Genomic DNA, 27011 nt, shown 5'->3' with positions numbered 1-27011 from the left:
TGTACATTTCACGTTTTGAGCTGAAGAAGCATTAGTAATGGGCGTAGAAAACTCTGACTTCTTTAGACGTGATCTTGAGGTCATTCCCTATCGGAAGTGTGCCATCCATTTTTCCCTCTCTTCTCTAGTTTTCGAGTGGCAACCCTGCGAAGATTGGCCTCAGCGTCCCTAGCAACCAGTACCCGTTTTCAAAAATGTCCCCCTAGTACCCCAGCGCCTCATTGGAACTGAATGAAACTTTGCATGCTTATAGACATTGACTAGTACTACAACTTTCTATGTTACACCTGTGTGCCACATTGGCTTGGTCAGGGGTCAAAGGTCGTCAAATGTGAAAACAGTGAAAACAGCTACAATCACGACTATGCTCGCGCGAAATGCTAAGGCTCCGAAGGTTATTAAGCCAGGGCTATGATTCTTTGGTGGAATGTTGCACCGAAGTACCTCTATATAGAAATGACCTTTAGTGTCGAAACTCACTTCCGGTCGCTGGCAGAGTATGGTCCACGTAGAGCTGGCCATCATTACCTACCGGCTTGTTTATTATGTTTTTTTCGTGCTTCGAACTGAAGGAGGTGGATGTGTTTAGTTACTCTTATTAACTACGTAGTGTTTTTTATGTTTTTTTTTTTTCTTGGTTATAAGTGGAGGAGGATGCTGTGTTTAGTTTGTTACTCCTGCTAATTAGAAAATAGTGTTTATTATGTTTTTTTTCATGTATAGTGTGGAGGATGCGTTTAGTTACTGCTACTAATTAGAAGTTGTGTTTATTATGTTTTTTTCATGCTTAGAAGTGGAGGAGGATGTTATGTTTATTTTAAGTATCTTTATTAGTTACGAGTAATAGTTATTTTGTTTTTCGTGCTAAGTAGGAGGAGACTGTGGTTTACTAATTACAAAATAATGTTACGATTATGTTTATTCTTGCCTTACTTTATGAGCCAAATTCTCTTGGTCTGAAGACGGCATAAGGGAGTACAGGAAGAGGAGGTGGTGGCCTTAACGTGTTATGTTTAGTGGAGTTACCCTTAAAATGTCAAGCAGTTTTTATACAAGTAACTAAGTTGTCCCTTCTTCCAGTCTAAAATCCTGGGGTGAGTGAGATATGAAGGCTGCTAGAGTGTTGGGAAGCTATTGGGGAAAAGAGGCTGTTTAGGTGATGACGATAATGATAATGATGATAGTGATGATTTAAAATTATAGTCCATCTTGTTATCAGATTCTCCAAGTAAGACATGGAGGCTGTGAGAGTGGGAGGAGAACAGGGAGAGATGGAAGAGGCGAGGCTGTTGTGTTCAGTTTAGTTACCCTTGCTAATTACGGGCTGTGTTTATAAGTACCGGTGCGCATTTTCTTCTTGCGGGGGTTGGTAAGGTGAGTAGGAGGATATCTGGGAGGAGATGAGGAGGACGCGAATATGCTCAGTTACTCCCTAATTACATATACAGTCTGTAATTAAGGTTTCTCTTGTTATGGAAATCCTCTAACATCACAAGGAGTAAGACACGAGAACTGGGCGAATGGGAGTGCTAGGGGAAGAGGAGGAGGCGGTAATCTATGGTTGAGTTACTCCTGCTAATTAGAAGTAGTGTTTTAATTACGTTATGTCTCGCCATAGGACTGTGGAATCTCAGGGGGCGGGTGAGAAATGGGGGCTGGAGGAGCACACTGGTAGGGGGTAAGCGAACTGGGAGAACTAGAGGCTGTTGTGTTTAGTTTACTTACTTCTACTAATTGCGAGTACGGTTTAAGCAGTTTATTTCAGTGGAGTACTCGGGGGAGCCGGTGGTGTAGTGGTTAGCACACCCAGGCCGCAACTGGAAAAGCCCGAGTTCTATTCCCAGGCCTGTCAATGCAGTACATTTTGGGGACCTGACTGAAAACTCGATTGTTGCGTAAGCCAGGGGAAAATTGTGACTTGGAAAAACTTGACTGTCTGGTTTAATGACTCATGCAGTGGATAGACATTATTCCACCTGTAAAGCCTCGTCTTCATGCAGTTCTCTAAAATCCCCGGGGATGGTAGGATGATAAGAGGACCAGGGGAATGGGAGGACTGGGGGAATGGAAGGACTGGGGGAATGGGAGGACTGGGGGAATGGAAGGACTGGGGGAATGGAAGGACTAGGGGAATGGGAGGACTGGGGAATGGAAGGACTGGGGGAATGGGAGGACCGGGGGAATGGAAGAACTGGGGGAATGGAAGGACTGGGGGAATGGAAGGACTGGGGGAATGGGAGGACTGGGGGAATGGAAGGACTGGGGGAATGGGAGGACTGGGGGAATGGGAGGACTGGGGGAATGGGAGGACTGAGAAAAATAGAAGAGGATGTTACGTTTGGACAGTAACCCTTAGAACAACTCACATTATTTTCGTTCATGATTTTCCTTGCTTTTATGTCGACTTTTGGGGCGTTATTCTGGCTGAGGCGGATTTCGACGGACATAATGAGAGGAAGGTACAGGATGAGGTGACGGTCATAGTGTGTATGATTTCGAAATCCTTACCAGTGATAAGTTTTAGAGTTACTTTTTTCTTGATATTAAACATCTTGAAATCCATGGGGTGGGTCAGGCACTAGTTGCGAGAGTGATAGGAGGAGGAGTAGCTTTGGCCTCTGAACTTATTATTTTGCGCATTTAGGGCCGTTTTGGAAGTCGCATAGTATTCTTCGCAGCGTCTCTTCCTTAGCGATTTACTTCGCATATTACACCTTGACTTTCTCGTGGATGTTAGTTTTATCGCTTCAGTATCAACAGTCTACATCGGTAACATACACGAGGATATTGAGGTGTAATATACAGAATAAATCACTAAGGAAAAGTTGTTACAAAATCTCCAGAACCACTTAGAATACGACTCCTTGTTTCAAAGATTCACTGTGTTCATGTTTGCCCTCTTTTATTTTTTTATTTTTTTTTTACTCTGGCCTTTAAATTAGTTTTCCCAGCTGACGTTATGTATGACTCTCAAAAAATCACCAGCACTTTATAACACTAATATTGCGTTACTCTTGATTTTCCGTTGCTTTGGTTTCTGATTTGATTTTTTTCTTTTTTCATTTTGTTTCTGTTACGCTGCAAAATTCCACCACGGGCCATGTTAGTGCTCGTGCATTTCTCTCGATTTTACCATGCTCTGATTTCTGAACCAGTGACATTTCGCACTGTATGCTGTGTGTTTTAAAAAATACCGTAGCGCTGTGGTTTGTATTATTGTTCCTGCGTTTCACTTCATTTTACGTGGGATTGACTCATGGACTTTTAATCTTCGACAGTTTATTTTGTGTCCCTTTCTTAAATCTTTCTTAACCCTTTCACTCGGGAGTCGTCTTGCATCTTTTATTACTGCTACTCTCAGGCGCTGTTAATTAGCTAAGGATAGACTTTTCGAACTGGAGGAGGTAAATGCAACTCATTAATCGGTTCAGTCGCCTTTCCTGAATAATACAAAATAATCTGAAAGTAGCAAAAAGAAAATTAAAAAGAAGAAAACAGGATGCAAGAGGCTAAAAGGGCAGCACTGTGTTTATTACTGTTCGTGCCTTTCACTCCATTTCACGATGCTTTGACTTCTCATCATATTAGTTTTATTAATTTTTGCTGAATGCGTTGTGTGTGTTTCTGTAAAAAAAAAGTAGCGTTTGTTTATATTACCGTTCGTGCGTTTCCGTCGATGTAACATTGCGTCGACTTACTAATTTATTTTTCGTGGCAGTTTTCTCTCTGGTTGGTGCGTGGTCGAGGTCATTCTTGTATTCATCCGTTCTGAATTATATGAGTGTTTTCATTCATACTCAGACACATACACATACACTTACACACTCACACACACTCGCTCGCAGGTTCCTATCCTTCAAGCGTCACATCAATAGAAAATTATGATTGGGAGTAAAATCAGTGCAATATCCAGTGCAGTGTTTCTTCCGTAATTAAGGGCTCTAACCAATTAACGTCATTTTCATTTTATTCTCGCAATCACCAGAGGATTTTACTTGCCACAGGAGAGGTGCAAGCGATAAAACCTTCCTTAACCCCTTTAGTACAAGAAGGTCGCCCCGAAGCTGAAAAAAATTGTGTGAAGGCAGCAGCAGTAAACCAAGTGAACACGTCATCATTGAAGGATATAATGTTTCGGTATATCAGGTATATCTGAGTATGCTTAACTAGAAATTCAGGCTAATTCTTTGTCATTACTTCATTAAATTACGTGACACTGAGGTAGGACTTAAAGCACTTTTTACATACATATAATTATACTTCTTCCTTCTGGCTGGAATGTAAAACAGGATATAAACTACTCACCTTTTTTCTCTTAATAACTCTCTCATCTTCGGGACAACTCATCGTTTTTTTTTTAAGCTAACAACATAGGATTTTATTGAACTGAGAGTGAGTATTAGGAGCCTTCACGTTAGTATTGTTTCCATTAACACTCATGGCTGCGTTAATTCCGCTAGTGTGCGTTGGCCAAGACTAAACCATTTATTTATTTATTTATTTTCTTTATGTTAATGTCACAGGATCCTTAAGGGTGCTAAGCAATTCAACGTGCACATTATACTTTATCTTTTAGGACTGAAACTTGAGGAAACACTGATGAAACATACTCTGGTTTGCTCAGGCCTCAGTTTCCCCTCGTAGACACACAGGCAAGAAGAAAACGGGTGGCGAAATCACGAAACTTTTCCTCTATAATTTGTGAGATGAGGGAGTAGGCAGGGAAGTGAGGGAGGGATGTGGAGGGAAAGAGGGGAGAAGAGGAGAGAAGGAGAGGGTAAATGATGTGGGAAGAGAGAGAGAAAAATAAAGGCTTGGGAGGGAAATGGAGAGGAGATGTGGAGAGAAAGAAGAGAAGAGGAGGAAGAGGAAATATGGTGGAGAAAGAAAGAGGGGATAAAAAATCTAGGGAGAGATTTGGAAGAGGGATGTGGAGAGGAACAAGAAAGAGGAGAGAAGAGGAGAGGGGAGGAAGAGGAAATATGGTGGAGGAAGAGAGGAAAAAAGGACTTTGGAGGGAATAGGAGGAGGGCTGTGGAGAGAAAGAGGATAGAAGAGGAGAGGGGAAGAGAAAATATGATGGAGGAAGAAGGACGAGAAAAAGATGAATGGAGTTAAGAGGCAAGGAAGGACAAAGGGGAGGATGGAGGAAAGAGAGGAGGTAAAAAATTGGAGAGAAGAAGAAGAGATTGTTAAGGAGGGTAGTGGAGAGAAAAAAGAAAGTGGAGGGAAGAGGGAGGGGAGGGGAGGGGAGAAGTAAAGCTGGAGGAGGAAGGGGAAGTGGAAAAAAAACATGAGAGAGAGAGAGAGAGAGAGAGAGAGAGAGAGAGAGAGAGAGAGAGAGAGAGAACAGAAAAGGAAGGAGGAAAGTTTCTGAAACCACAGCAAGGGTGATTGGGGTGTAAGGCTGGCAGGGAGGGATGACTCTGGAGAAACGAGAAGGAGAGGGGAGGAAGGGAAGGAAAGGTCAAGGAGAGAGAGAGAGAGAGAGAGAGAGAGAGAGAGAGAGAGAGAGAGATTAGAAAAAGGACGAAATGCTGACAGAGAACAGAAAAAAACAAAGGAATTGGAAGGAAGGGGAGGGAAGGAAAGGAAGATATGGAAAGGAAGGGAAGGAAAGGAAAGATATGGGAAGGAAAGGAAAGGAAAGATATGGAAAGGAAGGGAAGGAAAGGAAAGATATGGGAAGGAAGGAAAGGAAAGATATGGAAAGAAAAGGAAGGAAAGGAAATATTTGAAAAGGAAGGGAAGAAAAGGAAAGGAAATATATGGAAAGGAAGGGAAAGGGAAGGAAAGGGGGGGCTAATCCACAGTTAGGCCAGGTTAGACGTAAGATTGGCATTTAGGGAAGAGCCTGGAGGGACATTAGGTTTAGGGAACAAGAGGAGGAGGAAAGGGAAACGAGAAGAAAAGGTAGGTAAAAGCTGGGTAGGAGAGAAGGGAAAATTAGTAGCTGAGAAGAGTTTAAAGAGAGAGAGGTAAGAGTGATAGAGGAGGATGAGAGAAGTGAAGTGAAAGAAAAGAAAGATTGAGGGATAGAACGAGAATAGAATGAGACTTAAATAGGAAGAAAGACTGAGAGATAGAACAAGAAGGCAATGAGAGTTAAAGGAAAAGAAAGACTGATAGTGAGAAAAGAATGAGGCTTAGAGCACAGGAAGACTTGATGGATTGGGACGGGAATGAGACCTGAAGGAAAGGAAGGAAAGTCTGAAAGGGGGAACGAGAAGGGAATGAGACTTACTGAAAAAAAGACATAAAATAAGAGAATGAGGCATTGGAGAAAAAAGAATGCCTGAGAGAAAAAGAGAATGAGAAGCAGAGGGGAAAGAAAATGCAAGAAAATGGAAAGGAAGGGGAGACAAAACCACAGTGAAGACGACTGAGGTGTAAGATTGGCTAGGAAGGGTGTGGGTGACTTGAGGGGAAGGGAAAGAGGAGGAGAGGTGAGGGAAGAGAAGGTGGAGAGAAAGGAGAGGAATGGAAAAGAGAAAAGAGAAAATGGAGAGAAAAGAGGACCAATTAAGGACAGCCTGGAGGATGTAGAGGGAAGGAAGAGGACTAGAAGAAGAAAAGAGGAGGAACAGGAGAGGAGAATATGAAGAAAGTGGAGAGGAAAAAGAGAGGGAAAATAGAGAGAGGAAGAGGAGGAGGAGGGGAAGGAGAGTAGAGGGAGGAAGAGGAGGAGGAGAGAAGAGGGAAGAGGGTGAGTGGAGAAACTTATTGGGTTAAGAGGGAGAGGGAGGGGGAAGTGTCGAACCGGGAAAGGAATGGACAGAGGCTCAAGTGGACTTTGAAGTTAGTTTGTCTCTACGGCATTTACCCTGACTTACCTTTTTTGTGGGGATATCGTGGACAAAGGAAAGTACCCTTTATTTTTTATACGATGGATAAATTTGAAATAGTCCCCCACGATAGATAAATTTGAAATAGTCCCCTGCGATAGATAAATTTGAAATAGCCGCCCACGATAGATAAATTTGAAATAGCCGCCCACGATAGATAAATTTGAAATAGCCCCCTGCGATAGATAAATTCGAAATAACCCTCCCTCTTTTATTTTCTTTAGTACGTTAGAAAACTGAAAGTATTTTTTTTCTGTCCGGAAGAGAATTTAGAGAAAGTTTCTCTCTTGGTTACAATAGAGAAGCAAGAAAGCACTCACAGAGCACATACCTCCGCTAGCACCATTGCAGGATCTGGATCCGGATCCGAATCCGCCCCCAAATTTAATCAATTCTTTCTTGACCCATGGCCCTCCCTTCCACAAAATTGCATTGAAATTCATCAAGAGCTTTTGGAGGTACCGTGTGAACAAACAAACAAACAAACAGGTGAATGCATAACCCCCTGCAGCTTCGCTGGCGGAGGTAATATGGCAACTTTTCATTTATTCATGTGATTATTTATTGACTTCTGTATCCATTTATTTATTATATATTTATTTTTTGAGTTGTAATACTTATGGAAAAGTGAATTATTTTTGTTTTTTATTCATTTCTTTATTTTGAGGGTGTCGGTAGATTTTAAATTATGGATTTTTATTTCTTTTTTTTTTATACTGGAGAAAAATGGTCATTATTTTAAGTAGAGAATTAAGGGAACATGGCATATTCCTTGAAGTGATGAAGGAAGTTACCATATTTTAAGTATTAAGGGAAATATACCTTTTTTTTTTTGTAAGATCAGCTCTTTAGGGAAAAAATTACGGTAGAGAGTTTAGGGAAGGTTATCAATTTTTTTTTTTTTACTTTAGGGAATTAAGGACACGTTCTCATTATGTATTTTTTGTTGTAGAAAATTTAGAAAACGTTATCTTTCTTTTTTTTGTTTGGCGTCGGGCAGTAGACAGATAGATAGATAGATAGATAAGTAGATAGATAGACAGATAGATAGATACTCGAAAATGGACATCTGTGTTTAAATGAGTCCTTTCGAGTTAAAAAGGTTACTTGGTTTTTCCTTCATTGATAAGGTGTTAGAGAGAGAGAGAGAGAGAGAGAGAGAGAGAGAGAACTAACGAGGAAAAGAAAAGAGGAAAAAATAAAGAGGAATAGTGAAGGGAAGGAGGGAGAGGAAGGGAGCACGAGGGAGGAATAGGGAGAGAAAGGGATCACATGGTAGGGGGGAGAGGGGAGGAGAAGGGGGAGGGCGTAGGGGAGTGGGAAGTAATATAAAAATGATGGTGATGGGGAGAGGAGAGGAGGGGGATGAGCGGAGGTAATAAAAGGTAGGCCCTATAGTGGTGATGATGGAGGGAGGCAGTGAGGTGAGGAAGAGGTGTGGAGAGGAGGGAGAGATGAGGGAGGGAGAAGTGAAGGAGCGAGTGAGGGAGGAATGAGGGAGTGAGGGAGGTGAGGGATGCTAATGATGGAAGCAAGGAGTGCAGGTGAGAGCGGGGTGAGGTGAGGATGGGGAGGGAAGAATGGATGGTGGAGTGACGTAAGGAACGATGGAGTGAGGGATAGAACCAGGGGCAAGGGAGTGAAGTGAGGGATCCTGATGAGGGAGGGAGTGAGGACAGAAAGGATGAGGGTGTGGACCAAGAGGCAGGCAGCAGGTAATGAGAGGCAACAGTTTATTACCAAATTCTCCACGTCTGATAGTGCCACACCTAGCATCAACTCCGGCCTCTCTGTCTTCACTTTTTTATTTTTTATTTTTATCACATTACTGTAAATACTTTGTTAAGATCTTTTGTACATGTTCAGCTGCATTTACCTATGGAGAATCTGGCGTCGCGTTTTAGGGTTTGTGTAGCTGACGTCGTATTCTTAAAACAAATCGCGGAGAAAACAAGTCTTTAATTTTCTTAGGAATTGCTGTGATGGACGTGATCAGAGGAGGATGTAGTTATACTCTTCATCAGCCCAGTCAGTAGAAACCCTTCCCAGCTAGAATAAAATCGTCTGGAGGCAGCTGAAATAATATGCTCAACCGATGCGTTATGGTTAGGTCGGGGGTTAGCTAATCTTTGGTGGCTAAAATCTGTCATAGCAGCAGAAAACGGATGACCTAAATATGGAAATAATTAATCAGAATAAGTTTTTAATTGAAAGAGCTTTAAAATTATGACTAGAATCAATAAAATAAAATACAACAGTAAAAATCAAATACACTGATCCTCCCAGCACGGTAACAACGCCCTCCCCCCCTCCCTTCTCCCCAGCTCAGGCGACGACACAGTGGGGGAGAAAAATATGGCCAGTTTTTACAGTCGTGCAATAGGTGGCGTTTGCTAATCTGGCCGCCATCTTGCTTTGAGAGTGCCCGCCAAAATTGAAGATGGATGGTTCTCCCCCCTCCCCGCTCTCTCTCTCTCTCTCTCTCTCTCTCTCTCTCTTCCGTTTTGGGTTAACATTTTTATTGTTGAATATCGTTGTTGTTTTTAGGTTTATTGTTCCATGTATTTTTATTCCTTTTTGAACTTACTGCGTTATTTTCATATTGTGTAGCGTGTTTTCTTGCCCATTTTCTGGTTTTTCTTTGTTAATTATTTTCTTCCTTGTATTTTCTTGCTTCACGCCCCATCACAAGCAAAATTTCGCCGTCAGTCCCTTGCCAGCGTTGTGCCTTGCCTACCATACTGCTCATTCCTCCTTGAACGTCAGAGTGTAACCTTCCGTCTCGTATCCGTTTTCTTTGTGCTTCATATTGCTGCGTTCGCCTGTTTTGACATTGTCTTTGTTCACATAAATCGTTTCATTGATGTTTCGGTCGGTTTCCTGTAGCGTTGTGTTTCGTAGAGGAGTGTTGTAGTGTTGCTTTCTTCAGGACCTGTCTATCAAAGAGTTTTTCTCAGTGTACCTTTATTTCTTCGAGAGCTGCGTATATGAGAGAAACTATTTATTGTATCATCCTTCTATTTCAGAGAGGTGTGCGTGTTTGAAGGGAACATTTCAGTGTGGATGAGTGTATTGAGGAGCTGTGTATGTTTCCAGAGCTGGGTATCAAAGAGGAACGTTTCAGTGCTTCATTAGCTGATTCAGGAGGAGGGGTGGTTCGGTGTGGCTTCGATCGGTTTCGTACGGAGCTGCGTGTTAAGTTGCGTTTGGCGGGGTTTCGATTCGCCTCTTGGCACAACATTCAGAGAGTCCTTTTGAGCCTGTTACTGATTATCTTTTCCTTCATCGTTATTGCGTATCATCATCATCATCATCATCATCATCATCATCATCATCCTGTTTCCCTTAAGTTCGTGTTACAATAGCCCTCACGCTTTAGCCCTGTCTGCGTCTGTATTCTGTTGTCTGCTTTCGTCTGTCCTAAAGCCCGTCTGTATTTGTCTGTTTCTCCCATATACTCTTTTCTGCCTCTGTTTCTGTCTTTATTTCTGTTTCTCCCTCCATACACCTGTCTGCTACTACATGTTTGTCACTAACCCTGCTCACTTTTTTCTCTTACTCTCTGCCATGTATTTTTGGTCTCTCTCCTTTCTACCCGTCTTTAATCATATTTGCATGTCTGTCTTTTTCTTTGCCTCGTCGTCTTTGTCTCTTCCCCTGTCTGTCTGTCTCTCTGTCTACCTCACGATGTTTTCTTGTCTTCTGTTCCTGTATATGCTTTCCTTTACTTGTCCATACTTCGTTCTTTCTTTTCGTGCTCTTTTTATGTATTTCCTTATTTCTCATTATCTGTCTGCCTGTCTTCGCCCCTGTCTTTTCTTGTGTCTTCCTTCTTCCACCTCTGTCTACCTCAGTATCTGCCTGTCTATGTCTGTCTCACCTTGCCTACCTTGCGTTTACCTTGCCACCTTTTTCTGTCACCTCTGTATCAACCCCGGTCAGCATTGTCTAGCTCTGTATCCCATTTAATATAGCCCTCTTCCTACCTCTGCGTAAAATTATACCTCAACCTACCCCTACCTAGCTTTAATCAATCCCTGCCTACCTCTGGCCTACCTCTAGCCCACCTCTAGACCTTACATGTCTCTGTCGAACCCTATCTACTTCTCTATCTACTTCTCATTTACCTGTATCTACCTGTCCTCGGTGGTTATTAAAGAGAGTTGGTTCAGCAGGTACCTGATGACGGTGAAGTGGCAATCACAGTTAATAAGGTAGAGTTGGACGGATGGTGGGACGCATATTCTCTGTCTGTCTGTCTGTCTCTCTCTCTCTCTCTCTCTCTCTCTCTCTGATAAGAAAGGAAAGGAAAGTAGGGTGAGATAGAGAAAGAGAGATAGTGTACCTTTAGAGCAGGAGGAAACGATTGAGAGAGAGAGAGAGAGAGAGAGAGAGAGAGAGAGAGAGAGAGGGAGGGAGGGGGGGGGAGGATGGGTCCAAATCTCAACCGCTACGGAGCCACAATTACCGAAAACCTAATGGGCGTAATTAGCCTTCTTCATAATGAACCCATAAGGTGATCATTAGCCTCGTCAAGGGTAAGAATGGGACAAGATTTTAATGGAGGCTGTATCAAACCCCTTCGTTATTCTCATGCTGAAATAAATCGCCTGGAAGTAGCAAGGGTAAAAACAGAAGCCGACGAAATAGTGCCTGGTGTCTTCAACTTTGCAGGACAGTTCCTTCCATAAATTTGCAACTTCGGCTCAAGAATGGAATACTTTGCTTCATTACACAGAAAACGCTGGCCGAGAGGAGGAGAAGGAGGAGGAGGAGGAGGAGGAGGAGGGAAAGAGGGAGGTAGGAGAAAGCAGTGGAGAGAAACAAAGAGAGGTGAAGGAAAATAGGACAGGAGTGAAGAAAGGGAGGTGAGGGAAGATAAGAGGGAAGAGAAAATGGGAAAGTGAGACAAGGAAGGAGAGGTGAGAAAACGAGAGAAGGGAGAGAAGATAGAATAAGTGAAGGGAAGAGAAGAGAGGAAAAAGGAAATCAGCGAAGTGAGAGAAGGAAGAAGAAAGAGAGCAGAGTCGAAGGGAAGAGAAAGAAGGGAGGGAGAAAAAGGAAGAGAGGATATGGAAAGGGAGGGGAGGAGAGATGAAAGGATGGGGGAAATGGGATAGGTAAGAGAGGAATTAGTGCAGAGACAGTTGAGTATAAGATACGGAAGGGGAGGAGAGATAGGGAGAGGAATGAGGGAGGAAAGAGAAAAAAGAAAAGGAGAGAAGAGTGGAAAAGAGAAGGAAGGGGCGAAGAGACGAGGGAAGAAGGAGATGAGGGAGATAAGAAAGAAAAGGAGAACAAAAGTGAAGAAATGGGAAGAGAAGGAGAGGAAGGAAATGAAGGAGGTAAGATTAAAGGAGGGAAGGAGATGATAGTTCATATAGGAAGAATGAAGCTAGTTCAGTGAATATGAGAAGGAAGGAAGGGAAGGAACAAAGACGAATAAGCAAACTAAAGGGAGGAAGGAGAGGAAAGAAGTACAGATAAAAAGGGAAATTACGAAGATCAGGAGGCAGAAAGGAAGGAGAGAAATAACAGAGAAGAATAAGGGAATATGAGAAGTGAGGCTGGGGCACTAAGCAAGGTAAACAAAATAACGAAATGAAAGAGGCGAGAATGAAACAGGGTATGAAGAGAGGAGGAGGATAGGAAGAAGGAAGAGACTGTGAGACTTTATCCCTTACAGTTTTCCTCCCCTTCCTCTTTCGCTTCGCCCTCTCCTTTTCTCCTTTCCTTCTTCTCATTTCTCTCTCTTTCCGTACCACTCCTTCTTCATCTTCCCTTCTCCCTCTCCCTCCCCACACCCTCCCTCCCCTCTTCCCCCTTCTTCCTCCCTTCCCCCTCCACTCCTCCTCCTCCTCTCCTCTCCGCATCTCCCTCACCCTCTCTCTTTCCTTCACTCTTTCTCTCCCACTCTCATTTCCTCCCTCTCGTGCCCTGTTATTTTTCGCCCCACCTGCCTCTCCATGTGAAGAGATGAGTGGAGGGAGAGAGAGAGAGAGAGGGGGGGGGGGAGTGAGAGAAAAGGCTGAGAGTGCAGGTAACAGACCCATACATCTGCCTTGACTCTTACTGGCCCCCATGGTTGTGAGAAGAAGAGGCACACCGAGAACGACCTGCGGAGACAAGGTGGCGGTGGGGGTTATGAGGGAGGCTGGTGTGGTGTGGCGTAGATGTCTTTGTGACTGAGGTGGGACAGGTGTGGACGTGATTTGGAGACTACCTTTCTGAGGGCTTGGCGTCAGATTGATATATAGATAGATAGATAGATAGACAGGCAGATAGATAGGTAGATAGATACTGAGTGATATGTGGATAGAAAAAAAAATTGTAGTAGTTTTTACTCTTATTTTGCTCTCTCTCTCTCTCTCTCTCTCTCCTTCAGTTCTTTTCTTCATCTTTCCCTCTCACCTTTCCTCCCTTCCCCTCCCTCTCCCCCATTTCCTTCCTTTCTTCCTGTGTGTTATTTCCCTTTCTCTCTTCCCTTGCCACCTCTCTGCCATCTCCTTTTTCCTTTTATTCTTTCCTCTTTGTTCAGCTTTCTTTTTTCCATTCGTTAGTTGATTTTTTGCTTCTTTAGTTTTCCTGTTTTGTCAGTTTCAGTTATTTTTTTCCCTACCTACCTTCTACATTTTCTTTATAATCTTTTCTCTCATCCCTCTATTACTCTCCTTCCTCCGCCATTTATATATTTGTTTCATACACCGCTTATATTTATCACTGTATTCGTATATTTCATTTTGTCACGTAAAAGTGCATATACATACTAGATAATGCGAGGGGAGAAGAGGGGTAGCCGAGTGGTTATGGTAGTGAGCTGTATTCTTTTCACATTAACTTGCCCTAAAATTGCCATGTCCCCATCTTGAATGTCGAGCTGTAACAATAGATTAATACTAGAATGTGCTACTAGTCATGAGGAAGTGCTGTGAAAAGGACGTGGAATCGTAGCATTGTCTTGTTCTGTCACCGAGATACGCGAAATTACCTGCAAAAGGACGAAAATCGGGGCCAAGTTAATGTGAAAGTACTGTAGCAAGACTGATATAGCAAGTTCTATCCAGGCATATCTGTTGTGGGGTATATTCTTGTAGTTTTATTGGGGGTTACACACACACACACACACACACACACACACACACACACACACACACACACACACACACACACACACACACACACACACACACACACACACACACACACACACAGTTTCTTTTACTGACCTTTCCTATCGCCTCTAGAACTCCCTCTCCCTCCCCCACCACCACCCTCCATTTCAGCCCCAGTCTCACCTCCAAAACCACACTCGCGTTATTGCCCATCAGGTGACTCCAGTACATTACCACCACCAGTACAGTCCACACCCTCACCCCCACCCTTACCCACACCCTCACCCACAAGCCTCACTTACACCCTCACCACCAAACCGCGTCATAGCCATTGAAGTCTTATCATTTCTCCACCACCACCACCACCACCACCACCACCATCTCACCTTCATTCTGACTACCACACCACACTGGAGTCATTATCAGGTGTAGCCAATGCGTCGCCACCACCAATTCTGTTCTCACCCTCATTACCACACCGCATCATTGCTCCTTAAATTTTTCCTTTTCCACACCGGATCATTCCGTTTGAAGTCTCTCTCTCTCTCTCTCTCTCTCTCTCTCTCTCTCTCACACACACACACACACACACACACACACACACACACACACACACACACACACACACACATTCCGTTTGAAGTCTCTCTCTCTCTCTCTCTCACACACACACACACACACACACACACACACACACACACACACACACACACACACACACACACACACACACACACACACACACACACACACACACCCTCCACCACCCTCACCCTCATCTTCACCACTGCCACAAACATCATTTACCCACACCACCACACCACCAGTGCCGGCTTCCTCACCCTCACACCACACCGCTACACCAACACCACTTTCACCCCCAACACCACCAATACCAGCACCCTCTCCCTGGCACCAGCACACCGCGCCATTGCCTCAGAAGGGTAACAGAGATGGCAACGTTAAAACCCGACCCTTGCTGAGTCACTGAGCTCGACAATTTGCTTCCAGGGAGAGAGAGAGAGAGAGAGAGAGAGCAGGTGTTGTGTGGCTCTCTCACGGGTCGCATCAAGGGGCCATTTCCTTTTTCCCCGCCACTGCACTCCCACCCGACAATCGCACCAATGACGCCGTGACCCTCCTGACTTAATTAGATGCGACCAGAACCCACTCGATCTCTTTCACTAATACCACGACTTCTTCATTATATTATTCTCCTTATTTCAGACTCGTTTATTTGGCGTATGAGAGAATTATCAAACAGCAGAGTTGATTATTGCGTGTCTTTATTTCACCGTCTTTAAAAGGATGAATTATATACACCTTAACAGTGGGTTTTAATACCAACCAACGACGTCTGTTAGTGATTCATGGAGAGCCAAACATTTCATTCTTACAGGAGAAAATAACACCTCACAGCCACTTCTTAACCCTTGAATGATCTGACGTATGTTATTAAATTATTTTTGCTGTCACCAGACGATGTTATTCAGATTAGTACAGTATGCACTTTTCATAATACATTAGGTACAGCCTTCATTAGCCTCGTTAGTATGGAAAGTATCTCCTCAGGTGGATAAAATCATCTGCAGGTAGCAAGAACAGACCTAACAGTGAAGGAGCACTTAGATAATACAACAGTGCACCAGCCAGTTGGTTTAAGGGCCGAACATTTGACTCCTATGACCTTGGTAGGTCAGACTTTGACTTGGCCGTGTGACCTTGACGTTTGGCCCAAAAAAAAAAAAAAAAAAAAAAAAAAAAAAAAAATCAACCCCTCTGCTGAATATAATTTGGATTTTAAAAATGACTGAGTTATTTTGATGAAAGAAAAATTGTTTAAAGTTAAACTATTCAAGCAATCAACACACACACACACACACACACACACACACACACACACACACACACACACACACACACGCACGCACGCACTCACGCACACACGCACGCACACCCACGCCCACACACACACACACACACACACACACACACACACACACACACACACACACACACACACACACACACACACACACACACACACACACACACACACACACGGCAAATCATACTCGCTCTCGCTTGCCAACCGTGAGTGTAAACAAACATAATTATAGTCACACATTTTAATGACAAGTTGGCTATGTCTGTTATTACTCCGCCGGAAACCAAGCCACTTATTCTTACAGGTGTTCACAGTACCTCACGTCACAGCAACCCGTAAGAGGTGTGAGGGGAGGTACGGGATGGCGGTATGACGGAGAGCGAATGTCAAGGGAGTGTTGGATGAAACTGTGACTGATGAGTGAATGGTAGTGTTGTTTTACTTATTACACGGAGAGAATGGGGTGAAATTTGCGTATCGGAGCTAGGAGAGAGAGAGAGAGAGAAAGAGAGAGAGAGGGAGAAGGAAGGGAACACAACAGTGGAAAAAGGTGGCAGAAGCGATGGTAGTGTAGAGGTGTGGACGAAGAAGGGAAAAGATTGAACAGAGGCGTACACAGGGAAGGGGAGAAGTTGGTGTCGTGGTCCCTGCTTCACATAGGCGTAAACCCGATGGACTGCGAGAATTGGTCCACTCCAGTCAGGCGTTCCCAGAGAGATCTTTGGTGGAGGCTGGAAGGGAGTGTGTGTGCTGTGAGGGCGAGATGCTTGAAACGGAACCAAGGTGGAACACCTGTAAATCTCGCCCTTCTCAAACGAAACCAAGTAAGAGAACAAAAATTAACACACGATCGTTTCAAGAATCTTGGTCATATTGCGTTTGAAGACTGGAGTTGTTTAGGCAACGGGAAAGGTAGACTGAGGAAAGTATTGGTATTGAAGTTGATGGGGAAATTGAACATTCACACCAGCTTGTCTGTCATCCTGTCTACTAAACTGTTTTCCTGGCTCGCATCATGTCGTTTAGTACCAGGTGACCTAAAAAAGGACCCACCAGGTATTCATGTGTGTGTGTGTGTGTGTGTGTGTGTGTGTGTGTGTGTGTGTGACGGCATATATACTAATTTTAGAACATTACCCAAACTACTTACATAACAGCATGCTGCACAGTCCATCACACACACACACACACACACACACACACACACACACACACACACAAAAACTATTAATATCCATTCCTGTTCGTGAGCATATGTTTTCCATTAATTTTCAAAACACTTGTCATTCCTCATCTTCTAAACCATGGCTAGAGTTTTCATTTTTATTCATTTACTTCATTATTTCTTTGTACATATAACTTTCGTCCATATTTCTCCTTACTACCTGAGAGCCACCTGTCATGGTCGTGTTTACCTGTATACCTGTTTCCCAGTATGTTTCGTAGCTGTAACACTAGCTCTCACCTTCTGTATCATCCCCAGGACGTTACAGTGTCTTCAGTATTTTCTAGTATTACACACAATCTCTCCCTATTGTTGCGTTACACATCAGTCATCATCCTGTTTACTTCTGTACCTATTTCGCAATAAATTTCGTAACATACATAGCATCCATCGCTCTCAGTATTGCCCCATCACGTTTATTTGTCTATTTTCTCCCTGTCGTCACCTCACAACACCAGTCATCCTGTTTCCCAACTTGTTTCGTCACTCATAATCATCGCTCAGTTTCCCACCGCCATCATCTGCTCACTAGGTCAAACACCCCTCCTTCTTACTCACCTGCATCACATTTATTAATTTATTTCTTACTTGGTGTTCTTTATTTTTTATCTGCATTTATATTTTCCGCTCATTTTAATATTAATATAAACGCATGCCTGTCTGCTGATCTTTGTTGCCATTTTCTCTAACTTTTTTATTTGTTCGACGTATTTTAAAAGATTTATTCGTACTGTTACCAGACGATTTTTAAGGTTAGAAGAGTACCCTAGTATCGAAAGGGTTAATGTAGGCTAAGTCTAACCCTCCCCCTTCCAGTTCGAAAAGACTCGCCCAAACTAAGTAAAAATGAAATGAAATACGTCGTCGAAGTGAAAGGGTTGAATCCTTTTATTTATGACATCCCCATCTTTAGTATCCTTCTCGTTTACCTGTTGACCTTTTTTGCAGTAAGAATCGTAAAATCAGTAGCATCATCATTCACCTTCACCAATCACCTGTATCATCCTCATCATTTTAAATTTTCCTTTCCCATACTACCTCACTCGCGCCAATAATCTTCATGTTAACTTACTGTCATTTCCCAGTAAGTTTCACACCTCCATTTACTCCTTTAATCCAAGGACGTTTTTACTTCACTATCATCAGCCTGCCACCAGACGATTTTATTCAACTTTGGAAGGAGATGTGGGAGTGAAGGAGTCAATGAAGGTTATATCTGTGCCTCTTTAAATTCTGGTAAAAGTAATAGCCAATATTCACCTTGTCGATGCCGTATTTTCAGTCAATGCCCCCTCTAAATTCAGTGCATTAACTTTTATTTGGTATTCTCTACTAATTCCTTGGTTATTGTACACACTTATTTTATTATCCTTATGATGTTCAGTTACACCTTTGTTTTTCATAACCTCTATCATTCCCCTCCATGTCTACCTGCACACCTGTTTGGAAATAAATGAGCTAATATTAATAAGCAGTGTTCACCTTGCGGCTGACGTGTGTTCAGTCAATCACGCCCCCTCACTGACTCCCTCGCTCTGCTTACCTCACCCTACTTCTCTCTCTCTCTCTCTCTCTCTCCCCCTAATCCGAGACCCAGATCACCCCCCCCCTCTCCAATCACCCCTCCTCGTTATCTGCCTGTTTAATTGGTCATAATTGTGCACAGTTTTAGCTCTCTTGCGCCACATTAACGCCAGGTCGCTCGGAAAAGTTGAGGGAGGGGGAGGGGGGGAGAGGAGTGAGGAGGGGAGACGGGAGGTTGATGGAGAGTGAGGGGGGAGAGAGAGGGGGTGACGGCTTATGGTTTCGTGTGTGGATGGGTACTGTTGTGTTGAGTGTGTGTGTGTGTGTGTGTGTGTGTGTGTGTGTGTGTGTGTAGGGGTGAGGAGATGTTTGGGTTGTATTAGCATGTACGAGTATGAGCGTAGAGGTTTGCGTGTGGACAGGTGTGAAACGGATTGTGTGTGTGTGTGTGTGTGTGTGTGTGTGTGCGGTCATTCACCCGACAGCCTGTGTGTTCGTAAACGCTTATATTAACATGGGCTGGGTTAACGAAATGAGTCGACTAGTATTTGCAACTTAAGGCTTGGTTGGGCACTCCTCACAGGATTCGGCTTCCGGCAATAGGTAGGTAGGTTGGCAGATACATGGGTGCATAGATAGCCAGATAGATAGATACATGGATGCATAGATAGATAAATAGATTGATAGACAGGCAGACAGATGGATATGCTTTACAGCTCTGAATAATTTATCATTCAAAAAAGACACTGCACTTTTGAACGTGGTTAGCACAGTTGTGAGAAAAGAATGATGATGATGATGATGATGAACCCTTCAGACAAAGCATTTTTTTAGGCGGAGTAAAATCGCTTAACCTAAACAATAACGTCAACAATAAATGCAGTATTAATAATAAAAATAAAATCATTGCGCTGTCGGTAAAAAAATGGGGATATCTGGCGTTTCATCACTAATTCTGGCTAAAGGCTGTAATTGCATTTGATAGTGAGTGCAGCGTTGCCTGGTTTGTTGTTCTGTTGCACGGGTAATGCAGTCTTTGGATGCAATGGGTTGGAGAGAGAGAGAGAGAGAGAGACCATGACTTTTGAAATATGTTTGAGTGCAAGCTATGAAGTATACATTTACATGCTCTCACTTATGTTGTAAACTTGCAGAATGATATACAATCATACATTTGTAAAAATATGTACTTGACTTGGTTGACGGAGGAATATAATATTGGATAGGGGAATGTGATCTTATTCTACGTAGAAAATCTCTCTCTCACACACACACACACACACACACACACACACACACACACACACACACACACACACACACACACACACACACACACACACACACGTTACCACTGCACCAGCTCGCTGGTGCAGTGGTAACGTTCTCGCTTGCCATCTGGTAGACGGGAGTTCGCGCCTCGCTCAGGTTGCGAAAAGTTTCACTGACGAAGTGGGTGGTTACTGTCCCCCTTGAGCAAGGGGACGGGTGTGTGGGTGTGTGAAGGTCACAGCCTTGCCCTTAGATCGGACTATATGAGCTCTCAGCTCCCTTCCGGGAGGGTAAAATGCTGACGATCACGACCATCAAGTGATCCTGACCGACCCGGTGAATTACACACACACACACACACACACACACACACACACACACACACAGATAGATAGATATTCTAACCCAGTTTTCCGCTAACAGATAGGATGGTTTGCTAATTACATCTCACTAATTACAGGGGATGGGTAATATAATAATGGCCAACAGCAGCAGCAATAACAACAGCAACAATAATAATAATAATAATCATCATCATCATCATAGAAAAACAAACCTCCATTCATGCTTTCTCTTCCCCAATACCTGCATCCACATCAACACCTTTTATAATACCTGCCACCGTGCCAATTTTCCCAGGCACACCGACGCCCCCTCCCCCACCCCACACCTGGATGATCTACGCACAATTAAACCTTCCAAAACTTAAAACTTAATTCCAGGGCGTGATGGTTGAATTTTCAGGTCGGGGTGAGGTTGGCCGGTGCTACACTCCATAAAGGTTAATGTCGCGGCTAACACAACAGGTGAGGTGGGCAGGGGAAAGGGAGAGAGTGTGAAAGAGTGAGAGGGCATGTGAGGAAGAGAGGGAGAGGGGAAGTGAGGGGAGGGAGGGGGAGGGTGCGTGATGGAGGAATGAGAGAGGGATGGAGGATATGAGACTGGGGAGTGAGTGCGAGAGGAATGGGGGAGGTAGTGCGTGAGGGGGAATGATTGAAGGGAAGGAGCGTGAGAGGGTTGGAAGTGGGATGAAAGAAGGGAGAGGGATGGTGTGAGGGAAGGAAAGGAGGGAGAGGTGTTTGAGAGGGGAGAGGAAAGAGTGAATGGGAGTTAGGCAGGCAGGCAGGCAAGGTTTGTTGGGTGAAGTGGGTGAAGTGAGAGAGTGACCGCGAATAGGAAAATAGGATTGAGAGGAAGAGAGAGGACGAGAGGTGCGTGAGAGGAGGTAAGAGAATGCAAGGAAGTGTGACCAAGAAGAATGGTGCAGGGAGAGTGTATGTAGGCGTAGGAAAGGGCGAGGATTGTAAAAGAGAGAGAGAGAGAGAGGAGTGATGGAGTGAGAAAATGCGAGTGGAGGGAGTGTGGATGGGGGGAAGGGGGAGGAAAGGGCGAGAGGGAATTTGAGGTGTGGGAGAGAGAAAGGAGAGAGTGTGGGGGAGAGGATGAAGGGGAGAGAGGAGTGTATGAATACAGTGTTAGGCGGAGAGGGGAGAGTGTGAGGGAGTGAAGGTTTAGGGAGGAGTGTATGTGAGGGAGAGGAGAGTGTGTGTATGTGAAGGAGAGGAAGGAGTGTGTCACGGAGTGGTGGGGGTGGGGGAAGCAGTTGAGTACATGCGAATATATAAAAAATACACACAACAGGCAACACTGCTGGCTTGTAACGAAATATGCTGGGGTTCACCTATTGCTTTATAGATCTTAACTAAAATAGAGTAAGAGGGAAAAGAAGGCTGCTCACCCCCCAGTCACCACTCCTTCCAGCATAGCACCCGGCAGGAAAAAGAGAGTCGAACACCGTGATTGTTGGAAAGAGCAAATATGGACGTTTTTGCGAAGGGAGAGAAAGAATAACAAGAGGGAGAGGTGAAAAGAGCGAAGGCGGCGGGGACGTGGGGGAGGGAGAGTGTGGTGGTGAGAGAGGGGAAGAGGAGGAGGAAGATGTGAAGAAGGAAGCGGAGAGGGAATATGGGAAAAGGGTAGAGGTGAGGGAAGAGGAGGCGAGGGAAGCCGAGAGGAGTAAGAGGTGAGTGTGGAAGAAGTAAGAGGAATGAGAAAGTGAAATGAGAGGGATAACAGGTGAGGACAAACAAGAGATGAAGGAGAGAGAGAGAGAGAATCAACCCCACTACCGCTTGCTACTAGCCATAACCACGTCAACTGCCTTTGCTGCTGGTATTACACCCACTGCAGCGCAACTCTCTCTCACTAACACACACACACACACACACACACACACACACACACACACACACACACACACACACACACACACACACACACACACACACACACACACACACACACACACACACACACACACACACACACACACACACACACACACACACACACACACACACACACACACACACACACACACACACACACACACACACACACACACACACACACACACACACACACACACACACACACACACACACACACACACACACACACACACACACACACACACACACACAGAGGAGGGATTCTGTTGGTGCATGTATTGTCAGACGTCTAATTCCTGAGCTGATCACAGAGGATATGATGCTACCCTTGTCCGTCCCTCAGTCCTCTTGATTACAGACAAACTAAAGGGAAGGCAGTGATGATGATTTGTGAGGATGTTTGTGTTGAGCTTAGGATGCTCTGATTCAATTGTGGTGAAACTTGGTCAGAGAACGAGAATACCGTAATGACTTAAAATGCTATGTCGAATTTCCTGGTATAGAGACGTGAACTATTAGCCTTTAGAGACACAAAGGGCATGCTGAAGTAATTCTATAGTCAGACCACTATTCAGAGGCCATTCCTGACCATTCGGTTAGATACATTATGACACAGAGAGCAACAACATTTACTATATTTTACTGTACACACTCATTCCCTATTCTACGAACTTGGCATAAACACTATACAGTTCATTAACCTCTCGTAGCTCCGGACGACGTTATTCAAGGTAAGGGCTCTCGTATTGAAGGGGTTATAAAGTGCTACATCTAACATCTCCAGTGCGATAAATCTCTCTGAACGGAGTGAAATCGTCTTTCGGTACTAAAAACAAAAGACGTCATCGTAGTGCACTGTAGATGTCATTTGTCCCCATTCGGCTCTCGTCGCGTTCCACTTCTGCACCTCCGAACTACCCCAGTCTGTTGCCTCTCCATACACCCATTAGGCCAGTTAAGTCCACCTGCACGACAACGGATTAAATGGGGGAAGTGTACTGTCACCCTAAGCCCTCTCATTGGCGGGACAGCTGTTGTATATAATTTAGGTTAGACGATTCTGTTCAGCTGAGCGCGTCACATGAACCTGAGTGTGTTAACTGCTCTGCACATGCTCCTTGCGTTCCACTTCTACTCGTCCAAGTCGCCTCAGTACATTGCCCATAACTATAGTTCTTACACCCATCACGTTCACCTGCACAACAGTTTAAGTGGGGGAAAGTGTGCTGTCTCCACGAAGAAATTGCGGACGAGAATGATGGATAAGCGAGATGAAGTTCCTGAATCACGGTCGTCAAAGAATGCGGTCTCTTGGTCAGGCTGGTGAGAGAGGAGTTGCCGTAATAATGATTAATAGCAGGCGTTATCGTCCTACCCTTCACTTTCACTCCTTGCATTTTTTTTAGTGGTCTGTGTGTGTGTGTGTGTGTGTGTGTGTGTGTGTGTGTGTGTGTGTGTATAGATCTCTCCCTTTTTGCCTTCTTCCTTACCTTCCCCTCCCTCTTCCCATTTCCCTTCTTCCCTTCGGTTTTTATTTCCTGTCTTCTCTCTCCCCACCTTTTCTTCCTTCTCATCCTTCCTTCTTGCTCCTTCTATCTCACTTCCCCTGCCTTCCTTTTCCTACGTTCTCTTTCCCTCCATCCCCTGGCAGTCTTTCTCCCTACCTCCACACTCCCGCCCCTTCTTTTCCGCCATCCCCCCCACCCTCCTTCTCCCCTCAGGGCACCGGAGGCAGTGAGCTCGCTTTAATCTTACCCTCGCGGATTTCTTTTTGCTTTAATTTTACGAATGATTCCATTAACCGAGTGACGGCGAGTTGGTAATCCTGACTGACAAGGGGTGGGAGGAGGGGGTGGTTGGGGGTGGGGGAGATGTGTGGGGTGGGGGGGGCAGAGGTGGGGCGTGAGTGGGGGAGGTATGTGGGGATGGGGGAGGGGGCCGAGTTGAGGGGCCACGTTCGATTCTGCGTAAACTGGGGCAGGAATTAGATTCGAGTTTTGAGTGACCTACTTTCAGTCTTTCTTTTTTTTTTTTATGTAGTCAGAGAGTCTGTATTTGTCTAAGCCTGTTTGTCTGTGCGTCTGTTTGTCAATCTGCCGGTATCTGCTTGTTTACCTGTGTAGCTTGTGAGGCAGCTAGTTATTATCTCCCTATCAGTCATTTTGTTATTTAGTTAGTAATTTATGTACTTGTTTGTTATATATCTGTCTGTATAAGTGTCTTCATCTTCTCTCTCTCTCTCTCTCTCTCTCTCTCTCTCTCTCCATGTCTTTATGTCTGTCTGTCTATCACCAAAAGCTCCTGCACGAGAGGGGAGGGAAGAGGAAGGGGGGGAGTGCAGGAAAGTGTGAAGGAGGGCAGGTGAGGGAGGGAGCACTGGGTTCCACATCAACAGGAGAATTAAACCCGACACTTGAATTAGGGCCGATTAGTAACCCTTTCACCAGGACGCAAGCATTACGCCGGGGATATTAAAACTGGGTGCGCGAACGTGTTACCTGTCCTATAAATTTTGACAGTCATTTATGGAACAGGTGTAATTATTAGATGTGCTCAACCTGCATCCCACATTACAGGGTGTTACAGCAATGGGCAGCTGTGCAGAAAGCTTTATAAGACGTGTTCTGTCATCATTATATACTTGAAAATTATGTTGTGATAAAAGGGGAGGGATTTGTCCTCACCCTAACCCTCTCTGTTTTAATCCATCCTTATACCCTGGCACCTAAAAGTCAGCTAATTTATACGGCCAGACGATTTTATTCAACTTCAGTTCGAGGACGTCTTTTTCTTTATTTCTTCCTTTTTTCTTGAGAGGTAGATAAAGAGAGATAGATAGATAGATAGATAGGTGAGTTGCAGAGAAGACAGCTTGTTGGCGGAGGACAGGGTAACGTGGAGGCGACTCACTTGTGGAAACCCCTTACAGGATTAAGGCGTCTGGCGATAGATAGACAGATTGATGTAGATGGCTAGGTAGATAGCTAGGTGAATAGACAGTTACCATCCGACGATTTTTTTTTTTTTTTTTGTGAGATCCGTAATAGAGGCGGAGATTAATGAAGATTGTTTCCAGCCTATTAACCCCTTCACTGCGATGACTTCTCAGGCTACCTCCGCGCGATGTGATTGAGGTCAGGAGAGGCCTTTCAAACTGGAGGGATTAGATGCAGTTTTCCTTCAATCCTTCGCTTCTGTACCTCGTTTACATTATCTTGGCCCAGATTCCCTTCCTTTTGTAGCTTATTTCACGTTAACTTAGTGGTAGAAAAAGACAATGCTAGGGTTCTACATAGTTTCCATAGCACTTCTTCGTGATCAGTATCATTCCAGTGTTAAGCTTACGTTACAGCTCGGCATTCAAATTGGAGAGATGGCAGTTTTAGGCCAAGTTAGAGAAAGAAAAGAGTGTAGAAATCCTTCCAGAGTTGAGTAAAAAAAGAAGTCCAAAGGTAGATTGATTAATAAGAAAAATACGACATGGGGGTGAGGTGTTTAGCTTATTCAGCCAGATGACGTACAGATATATTGTATTTTATTTTTGCTACTACCAGACTGTTTTATTCAACATGGGATAACTTTTCGGACTGGGAGGGTTAGATAATCACCTTCATGAACCACCTTCCTGCTACACATAATTCCCAAACTGAAATAAATCACGTGGAGTTGCCAAGAATAAAACCTCGTGTAAAAGACGTACGGTGGAGAGGTTAACAGAGACACACTTAACGCCAGGAATAAATTAAGTGGAGAGAGGCAAGACGGAGAGGAAGACCCAGAAGGTGGTAAAAAAAGAATAATAATAAGCTGGAGTGGTGGGGTAAGTGCATGAGGGAGGGAGGCTTAGAATGGTGAGAGAGAATGGTGATGGATGCTGGAGAGGACCGCCTTCATGTGGTGGCTCTGATATTACCGGACAGTTCAATTGTTGCGTTATATATACGTCCCTCAGATACTTCCCTGTCCTCAGAAAGGAGGATGGCGGACGTCAGAAAGGCAGCGTTGGCCTTCAGTCCACCTTGTTCACGTTTCAGATGAGCCTGGCGCCACGACCACCACAACAGCAGTGATGATACAAAGGGTATAGATAAGCAGATGGACAGATAGACAGACATTCAGATTGACAGACAGCTAGGATATTTAGAGAGAGAGAGAGAGAGAGAGAGAGATAATGGTGGATAGACGGACAGATAGGTACGTAATAGTCAGATCAACATGTAGGCAGGTAGACAGAACGATAAACGGATTGCTAATATTTATGTTGACAGAAAGATAGCCAGACAGATAGATAGATAAACAAGTAGAAAGTCAGACAGATAGATAAAGAAATAGAACCAAATGAACCCCCTTGCAGAAAGTAAGAGTGTGCGTGGCGTGGGCAGGTGGTGTCGTCTTGAACATGATGGATGGTGGGGCTTCCTATCACCTCCACTATTTATTGGAGTCATTAGCGCCACCGCACGCTCTAAGAACTGGATATATTGCCACTGTATGCCTTAAAAATGGATATATCTCTTGGGTTATACGCTCCTCATCACGACTGGATGGTATGACTCACTGGGTTTCTTTTATACGTGTCTTCGAAGTGGGATAATTTAGTCACAGTTTAACCTTTGCTGGGTAGGACATCACTTCCACTGTTGATTTTGACACCTGCAAAGCAATATTATTTAACCTCTGCCTGCGAAGAGGGGAGGCGTCATGTGGATATATTGCGTCAACTACTAAGTTTTCGACTACCATGTTAAAAAAAGGGCGGGGAACTGTCAAATCCTGGCCACGTGGTTTTTCTGTACGCTCACCCTCGAATTCTTCCCCCTGACTGGAGGGAGGACGCCACGTAAGCAGGGTTTTATGCTGAACGAAGATCTATTGTTCATTGTTAAGGTAGTAGTCCGAAGCTGTGTTAGTGTG

Source organism: Coenobita brevimanus, chromosome 55 (genome assembly GCF_032717465.1).
Source record: "Coenobita brevimanus isolate Jiangsu-jjx chromosome 55, ASM3271746v2, whole genome shotgun sequence".
Lineage (NCBI taxonomy): Eukaryota > Metazoa > Arthropoda > Malacostraca > Decapoda > Coenobitidae > Coenobita > Coenobita brevimanus.
This window is presented reverse-complemented; position numbering follows the sequence as displayed.